Source organism: Oryzias latipes, chromosome 12 (genome assembly GCF_053564925.1).
Source record: "Oryzias latipes strain Hd-rR chromosome 12, Olatipes_Hd-rR_3.1".
Lineage (NCBI taxonomy): Eukaryota > Metazoa > Chordata > Actinopteri > Beloniformes > Adrianichthyidae > Oryzias > Oryzias latipes.
In genome coordinates this window covers 7151381-7160355 of record NC_136248.1, presented here as the reverse complement: position 1 = coordinate 7160355, position 8975 = coordinate 7151381, and the positions used below count along the sequence as shown (strand labels likewise).

Below are 8975 nucleotides of genomic sequence, written 5' to 3'. Positions count from 1 at the left end.
TATTGTAGTTTAGGGTCGAATAGGAATAATAATATTCAGGACTTGTCTTTTATTAACTTTAGCAGTCAGTATCTTTACATTCGAAGGCTATTAGGCTACATGCTAACTGACTAGCCGATCATTTCCTGTTATTAATTTACGTCATAGATTTACAGCAGATACCTTCACATTTCTGTCTGTGTGTGTCTCATTACATTGCATTGAAGACACGGAGGATGTTTAGAGAACAGATTTATTTATTTTAAAAAGCACAGAAGCATCCATCGTATTCACGTTCACATCATGGTACGCCCTCAGTCATCTTGCTGCAAAAGCCGCTTCCTGCCGCTACTTCCGGTCTCTGTGAGCATTCAATAGGGGGTAAAAATAAAAGCAAGAATGGTCGATCTGTTATTTTCTCGATGACAATCTGAAAAATATCATATTAAGCTGGCTGCTTCGCCGAAAGCACTTACCTTTAGCTTGTAGCATAACAACAATGGCAGTACGTCACGTTTCCCAGAATGCTTTCCTGCCAATCATTGGCCAATCACCGTGTCCCTGTGACCAAGGTCTAACAACAAGACCAATGGTTGGCCGCAAAGCATTCTGGGAAACGTGACGTACTGCCATTGTTGTTATGCTACAAGCTAAAGGTAAGTGCTTTCGGCGAAGCAGCCAGCTTAATATGATATTTTTCAGATTGTCATCGAGACAATAACAGATCGACCATTCTTGCTTTTATTTTTACCCCTATTAAATGCTCACAGAGACACGGAAGTAGCGGCAGGAAGCGGCTTTTGCAGCAAGATGACTGAGGGCGTACCAGATCATCATGTGAATGAACGTGAATACGATGGATGCTTTGTGCTTTTTGAAATAAATAAATCTGTTCTCTAAACATCCTCCGTGTCTTCAATGCAATGTAATGAGACACACACAGACAGAAATGTGAAGGTATCTGCTGTAAATCTATGACGTAAATTAATAACAGGATCAATGATCGGCTAGTCAGTTAGCATGTATCCTTATAGCCTTCGAATGTAAAACGACTGACTGCTAAAGTTAATAAAAGACAAGTCCTGAATATTATTATTCCTGTTCGACCCTAAACTACAATATCAGCTGTCTGACAACAGACCAGCCAGTTGCCCAAATGCCGGCATACATCAAAGAGCTCTGCGGCGGCGCTAGTAGTAGCCTAGCAGGAGCTATCTTATGACAAAGCAGCCTAGTTATCATAAATCTATTGATATTTTTCTTATATTCATTGAGACGGTAATAAAGTGATCATTTTTGTTTTTCATGTTCCTTTTTTGAACGAATATGGGTCACAGAGACACGGAAGTTACCGCTGAAAGCGGCTTTTGCCGGCGTACAGAGAGCATATCCGCGTGTATGACTTATGACGTGAATAATTATTGCGTTCGAACGGATTAATTATTGCGTTCGAACGACATAATTATTGCGTTCGCACGAGTTAATCATTTCGAGGGAACGGAATAGTATTTTGAGGGAACGGAATAGTATCTTGTGGGAACGGAATAGTATTTCGTGCGAACGACATAATAACCTGTGGGAACAAGATATTAATCTGTGGGAACAAGATATATTTTTATATCTTAATGTCAGGACACGGGCTCAGTACTAGTTTAATGTATTAGCCTATCATAAACTAAAGGGGGAATTTCTCTTTCATTTTTACTTCTTTTTTTTTTTTTTTTTTTTTTTTTTTTTTTAACTTGTCCTGTCCAACAGCTAGGCAAACAGATGAGAGCTGAGGGCCTCTTGTGTTGGACATATTTTATTCTAACAAGAGGGGTTATTCATCTTCAGACAAACCAAAGGTATGTCTGAATAAACCCCTTTTGTAATTGAGGCCAAACTTTATTAATTTCAATCATGTTTGAAAATCTTTGGTGTTGGACCGGACGGAAAAGGAAAGAGGGGAACAAGAGAGAGGGACGTTAGAGAGAGGGGGGGGTAGGAGGGTGATAATAGGAGGGGAAGGGGGGTAAGACCATGAAGCAGCATAGAGCAGGCAGGTTTACTGGTTGTTTATCGTTACGGTACGGTTCAAATGTAGTACAAAAAGGGCGGGGCCTGTTCACACACACTCAAATATTATCAACACACCTGCTAGCCGCAGAAATGTCCACATGTCAACATGCACACAAAACAGATAGTGTTCACGAACGCATACTTATGCCTTTAAACCAACTAGTGTGAAATCTTTCATTCATTCAATCATGCAAACTATTAGTGCAAAGGTGAGCTAACACCTGTGCTCAGGTGAGTGTTTATGTTCTTCTAAAATGGATGGTGGAATGTGAAAAGAAGGAGGAGGAGCGCCCAGCCACCCCCACACCCATACCCCCGCCGCAGCAGCAGCGGCAGCCGGAATTCCCCCAGCGCCACACGGGAACAGGCAGGGAACAACCGCCCCCCGGGCGACCAAGACCGCCACCCAGGCCAGGGCCAGCAGGACCGCCGCGAGGCCCCCAGAGCCAGAGAGCAGGGAGGCGCAGAGGGAAAGAGAGCGCCGCCCCAGCCCAGCCAGGAAAGCAGCCCCCCGCCGCGCCGGAAGAGCCCAACGCAGGGCCCCACCGGAGAGGGACGCCCACAGCCCCAGACGAGCACCCCACCACCACCCAGGAGTTCCGGGCATCCCCCCGCCCCGACCCCAGGTACGAGCCAGGACCCCCCAAGGGAGACCCGCTCCGCACTCCAGGCAGCCACCCACCCGGCCCACGGTTGGTCCAGGTAGGAGCAAGGCAGGGGCCCGCCGCCCCCGCCCAGGAGGGGGGAACCCCGGGGAAAAAAGGGCGGCCCATAAGGGATGTTATAAATATGGCCCGACCAGGCTCGGCCATGTTGGAAGTTTGGCGGGGCCCAGCGCCCAGGGGCAAGGACCAGGACCCACCCCCCAGGGACACGAACACCCCCGGCTCAGGTGTAATATGAACCCCCCCACCGTGCGGAGAGAGCACCGCCGGGCCCAGGGAGCCGGCACCCAAGGGACACGGCCGCCATCGCCAAGGGGCCCGCACCCCCCACCAGGGACGGGGTAGGGGACAGATGGACCCAGGTCCCACCTTCCTTGTAAAATGTGTGTGCGTGTATGGGTGTTTGAGAGGGTGTTTGTGTGCATGTGTGTGTGTTTATGTTTGAATGTATATATTGAAGGGGGAGGGGTGTGTGTACTAAGGGGGGTGCAGTTAAAATTGGCGAGTAGGGCACTAAGGGGACATCTCCTGATTACTCACAGTGATGTCCCCTCACCCTCCACACCAAGGGGCCCTAAATGTCTAAGGTGCGGTTAAAATTGGCGGGTAGGGTGCCAGGAGGACATCTGCTGCTTGCTGGCAGTGATGTCCAAGCACCCCCCCTACCAAGGACCCTACGTGTCTAAGGTGCAAATAAAACCGAAAGAGGGGGGGCCCACTCCATACGGCAACCATAGGAGGGGGGCCACTCCCAAGTAGCCCCCCCCCAAGGCGCATCGCAGGCTAAACCCCCCACCCCCTCACCCTAATATGAGGTTATATAAGGAAGGGGGTAAGTTGGGGACAGCTGGTAGACTGTCCCCCGGTGGTCAAACAGCCGTCCCCCAGCCCACCCCCAGCAAAGGGGCCAGGGCCACCCAGCCCAGGGGCCCACCCCCGGAGGCGCCGACACCCCAGGCCCGGCACCACCCACCCCACACAGAGAGAGAGGAGCCAGAAAGCGTCGCCCCCCCCCGGAGCAAGCCCAGGCCCCCACCCCCAGACGCCGGCCCTAGAAGAGCTCTGGTCAGGCCTCGACGGGACCGAGGAGGCCAACCGGCCGAGGCAACCACTGATTGCCTCAGCGGAGACCCCGACCCGCTAGCCCCCCCGACCCGTACTAATAATGGGCCCCCCCTCCCCCCCAGAACGCCCCCCCACAGGACAGGGCCGACAAGCCCCCCACCCCACCCCACCCCAGACCCCGCAGCCGAAGCGGGCGACACCCAGAGCGACCGGGGGCCCCGAGAGGGTTGTCCCGTCCCGTCCCAGAGCCAGGGAAGGGCCGATCCCAGCCCCAGGTGCAGATGGGCAGCCCATCCGGCGCCGCTGGGCCCCCCCCACCCGAGCAGGGCCCCCCGCCAACCCCCCCCAGCACAGGCAAAGGGACCACCCCCCCAAGCCAAGCCAGACCACCACCCCACCCCCCCACCACGCACCCCCACACCCAAGCCCAGAGGACCACGCAGCGCCCCAGCCCGCCCCACCCAGGCACCGGACCCGACCCCCCGACCAACGGAGCCCCCCACCGCCCCCGCCAGGCACCGGAAGCCCCGACCCCCACCCCAAACCACGGCAGAAGGGCAAGGAGCAGCGACGACCAAGCCCTCCACCCCCTAAGTCATGGAGTCAACCACAGGAGACCAGAGAGACTGAATTCTTTCAAAGTTACTTGAGCTTTGGGCTGACATTTTTTCCAAGCTGATATGATCAAACAGCAGATTTCTGTGTTGACTTATGTTTATATTTTTCTTGTTTTTCCAATTTATTAAAATAGTTTTTTTGGCAATACAAAGAGTTATGAAAATGATAGATGCTAATCCTTCTTCTATATCGATGGCACTCATGTCACCAAGCACACAAAGTGACGGTGAGGCAGTGATTGAAACCTTAAGCCAGACTGATAAATCGGCACATACCTGCTGCCAGAGAGCCCTGACAGGAGTGCAGAACCACAGTGCGTGCATGTAGCTGTCGGGTAGATTATTATCACAGTGCTCGCAAATGTCTGAGTTACTGAGACCCATCTTGAACAACCTCTGTCCAGTGTAGTAAATTCTGTGAAGAGTTTTGAGATGGATTAGCTGCAGATTTGGACTTTTTGTCAGTTTAAAGGTGTTTAGACAAAGTTCTGACCAGAAGCTTTCATCTGTGCTGATGCTCAAATCTGCATCCCATTTTTTTGTTGGAAGGGCAATATTGTTATCTAAATTACATAAAAGTTTGTATATTTTGGAGAGAGTTCTATTCATTGAAAAATTAATCAGAGTGGTAACTACATCTGGTAGCTTTAAATCGTCGTCTTTAATTTTATACTTTTTAGTAATACTTGATTTAAGTTGCTGATATTCCAAGAAGTTATTTATTCCATGTTTGTCTTGAAGTTCCTGGGGGGTTATGAATCTTCTATCAATAATTACGTGCTCTAGTTGTTTTATGCCCCCTGCTTGCCAAGCTGGGAAGTGAATCATTTTTTTGTTAATAAGGATGTCCGGGTTGTTCCAGATGGGTGTCATTTTGCACGGTTGAATTGATGATTTTGATATTTTGAGAAATTCCCACCAGGCTGTTAAGGTGGCATTTATATTAATGCTTTTGAAACAATCTTGTTTTTTAACTGTTTGGCTAATAAATGATAGCTGTGACAGGTTGATCTTTCCACATAACACCTGTTCCAAGTCTAACCATGAGTTGGTTTCTGGATTATTTTTTAACCATTTTAAGATATATTGTAATCTATTTGCAAGAAAGTATTTGTGGAAATTAGGTAGTTCTAATCCTCCACAGCTTTTTGCAGATTTTAAAGTTTTTAGACTAATTCTTGCAGGTTTGTTGTTCCATAGAAAGCTTGATATGGATGAGTCTAATGTTTTGAACCATTTTAATGGCGGTTGTGTGGGAATCATTGAGAAGAGATAATTAACTTTTGGTAAGATTTTCATTTTAACCGTGGCTACCTTGCCCATAAGGGACAGAGGCAGGTTGGTCCAGCGTGTTAGATCGTCCTGTATGCTTTTCAGTAATGGGGTGTGGTTTAGCTGCACCAGTTCTGATAGTTTGGGGGAAAAGTAGATACCCAGATATTTGATATTTCCTGTTTTAACTGGAATTGTGAGTCTTTGTTCCATATTCCTGTTGAGTGGTAATAAAACAGACTTATTCCAATTAATGGAATAGTCTGATATGGAGGAGAATTCATTTATGATCATTGCTGTTTCATTTACAGAATGTAAATTCCTTAAAAACAGTAATATGTCATCCGCATAAAGACTAATTTTATGATGGCTGTGTTTGGTTTTTATTCCTATAATGCTCTCATTCTGTCTTATTGCTGCAGCTAAAGGCTCAATGAATATAGCAAAAAGAGAAGGAGAGAGTGGGCAGCCCTGTCTGGTTCCTCTTCCAAGAAAAAACCTGTTTGAAGTCTGTTTATTAGTTCTAACTGATGCATTGGGGTTGTGATATAATATTTTGATCCAATTGATGAATGCTTCTCCAAAACCAAACTTATGGAGGGCAGCAATAAGGAACTTCCAATTAACTCTGTCAAAGGCTTTTTCAGCATCCAGCGATAGTACCGTCATTTCCTGTTTTTTAATGGTGGCAAAGTCTATTATATTAACTAGTCTACGGACATTATCATCCGAGTGTCTGCCTTTGATGAATCCAGTCTGGTCGAAGTGAATTATGTGAGGAGTGATTTTTTCTATTCTCTGTGCTAGTGCTTTGCAGATAATTTTTACATCTGCATTGATTAAAGAAATGGGGCGATAGCTTGAAGGACTAGTGGGATCTTTGTCTGGTTTTAGAAGAAGAATTATGTTGGCTGAGTTCATGTTAGGTGGCATTGATTGGCTCTCATTAATAGATGTGACAGTTTTATAAAATGTTGGTGCCAGTTGTTCCCAGAATTCTTTATAAAACTCAGCAGGAAAGCCATCAGGCCCTGGTGCTTTACCATTGGGCATAAGTAACAGAGCTTCATGAAGTTCAGACGGCGAGAGCGGAGAATCTAAATTTGTGATTTGATCCTCATTTAGCCTGGGTAGGTTTACATTATTAAGAAATGAGTCAATACTTTGCTCTGACGGATTGATCTGCGGTGTGTACAGGTTTTTATAAAAGTTTTCAAATTCGTTATTAATTTTGACCGGGTCATGGGTGACATTTCCTGTTTGGTCCATAATAGAGGTGATTGATGATTTTTCTCTGTTAATTTTAAGCTGATTAGCCAGAAATTTGCCAGATTTATTAGAGTTTTCAAATCTTTCAAGTCGTAGCCTTTGTATTTGAAATTGTGTTTGTTTATTAATGATGTCATTTAACTGCAGCTTTAAATTTTTCAGATCTCCCAGAATGTGTTCCTGTGCAGAAGCAGCATAAGCAGTCTCCAGGGTTTTGATTTTATTTTCTAATTCTAATAAATCTGCTTTCTCTTTGCGTTTTTTGTGCGTTGAATAAGAAATTATTTTCCCTCTCATGACTGCCTTTGCTGCTTCCCAAAGAACGCACGGTGGGATGTCTGGAGTATTGTTGAAGTCTAAGAAGGTTGCCCACTCTTTTTTAAAGAATTCAAGAAATTCCTGGTCCGTTAACAGAGACGTATTAAACCTCCAGGTTGTACCAGAGGGTGTGGATTTTTCCCTAGATTTGTTGTTGGTTATAACTTAAATGTAAATGTGTCTTGCACCCCTTAATGCCGCCTGGATATCGCACACGCCACCGGTACGGATTGGATACCAATTTCTGCCTTTCCCTGCAACTGTGATCAGATTTGTTGAAGAATAGTGACATGCATGTGTTGTGAGATGAGTGTGTGTGTGTGTGTGTGTGCTGAAACCAGGGTGTCTGATCTCGTATGCTGCAGGAAGGGGGGGGGGGTGAGTGTGTGGAGCGCATAGACGCGCAGTCAGTCACCCTTTTTGGAGTCAAGAAAAAAAGTAATTAAGAAAGTTTATCTTAAAGAACTTGGACTTTTTTTTTGTTTAACCCAATCTGGAGGCTCTGAGGGTTCTAATGAGGAAGTGAACCCTGAAGGAAGATCTCCCTTGCGGCCTCCGACCACAGTCAGAGATCGTACCCCCCCCCCCCCCCCCCCCCCCCCCAGGGAGGAAGGCCACACAGTTTGAGAACATACAAAATAAATGTTCCTTTATTTAATTTATTTATACTTTGCATAAAGGATTATTCACTCTGTACATGTTTTCCCTGCCAGGATTCTTTCTCAAATAATCCCAGGCAACAGTGCTCAATATTTGGCTGAGAGATCCATTTAACACAGCAGCTGCTGATTTGAGCTCTACTGAGGAGGATCAATTCATTGAAATCACGTCAGACTCCACCCTGAGGATGAAGTTTACAGCACAAACACTCCCTGAATTCTGCTGGGTGTGGTGAGGGAGCATCTTTTAATAGGGTAGAAGGCTGTGGACATACTGTTTCCATATTACGTCCTATCTTTCTGAGATTTTCTACTGTTGCCACTTTGAAAACAAAGAACAGAGCTAGGCTCAATATTGAGCATGACCTGAGAGTTGCAGTAACAAACTTGCAACCTGGTTTTGAAAAGATGTGCAGCACAAAGCAAGCATATTGCAGCCATTGACACACTTTTTTGTTTCTTTTTTGATCCTTGAAGCCAGTGGTAAGACTCTTGCAGAAGTGTTAATCAAATATGGCACGTAGCGAGGCGATGCTCTGTCCCCACTACTGTTCTGGATATGACTTTACACCCTCAGCCAAATTGTCAATAGGACTTGCTATGGACAAAGTCAACATAGAAAGAACAATAGCTGACATTGAGGACAGTTATAAGTACCTTGGAACTCCTCAGGAAAATGGCAACCTGGAGCCGGCAACAAGGCAAGTCGTAACAGCCAAATACCTCCAACGAGTAAAGGCCCGTACACACCAGGACCAATTTTGCGCGCGATATTCACAGACGTTTAACGCCTCGTGACTAAACAAAGGGCACCAATGTGAGTGTGCACACCGACGCGAAAAACGCCACGCGTAAAAGCGTCATTTTTTTAAAAAACGCCTCGGGTTCGTTTTTTTGGTTTGACGCGCCGCGTCAAAAACTATACGACCAATGAGAATGGCGCTTTTGGACACGTGTCTGGAGCTTCTGAAGTTACAGTAAAACACAACTTGCTGAGCACACATACGTCACGGCGAAGAAGATATACGCCAAGTAGCGTCTACACTGCCGCGAAGAAATAAGACGAAGAA

The 8975-nt window shown here is 46.4% G+C and overlaps 2 long non-coding RNA genes across 2 annotated transcripts; one reads left to right on the top strand and one right to left on the bottom strand.

The window, feature by feature from the left end:
* Positions 1 to 216: 216 nt before the first annotated feature.
* LOC144996310 (uncharacterized) lies at positions 217 to 542 on the bottom strand. The gene is made up of 2 exons (XR_013659308.1): positions 456 to 542; positions 217 to 340 (listed from the first exon to the last, which is right to left on the bottom strand). It is a non-coding gene; the product is annotated as an uncharacterized LOC144996310 (long non-coding RNA).
* An 18-nt stretch (positions 543 to 560) lies between these two features.
* Positions 561 to 882, top strand: LOC144996311 (uncharacterized). The gene is made up of 2 exons (XR_013659309.1): positions 561 to 635; positions 750 to 882. It is a non-coding gene; the product is annotated as an uncharacterized LOC144996311 (long non-coding RNA).
* Positions 883 to 8975: the final 8093 nt, after the last annotated feature.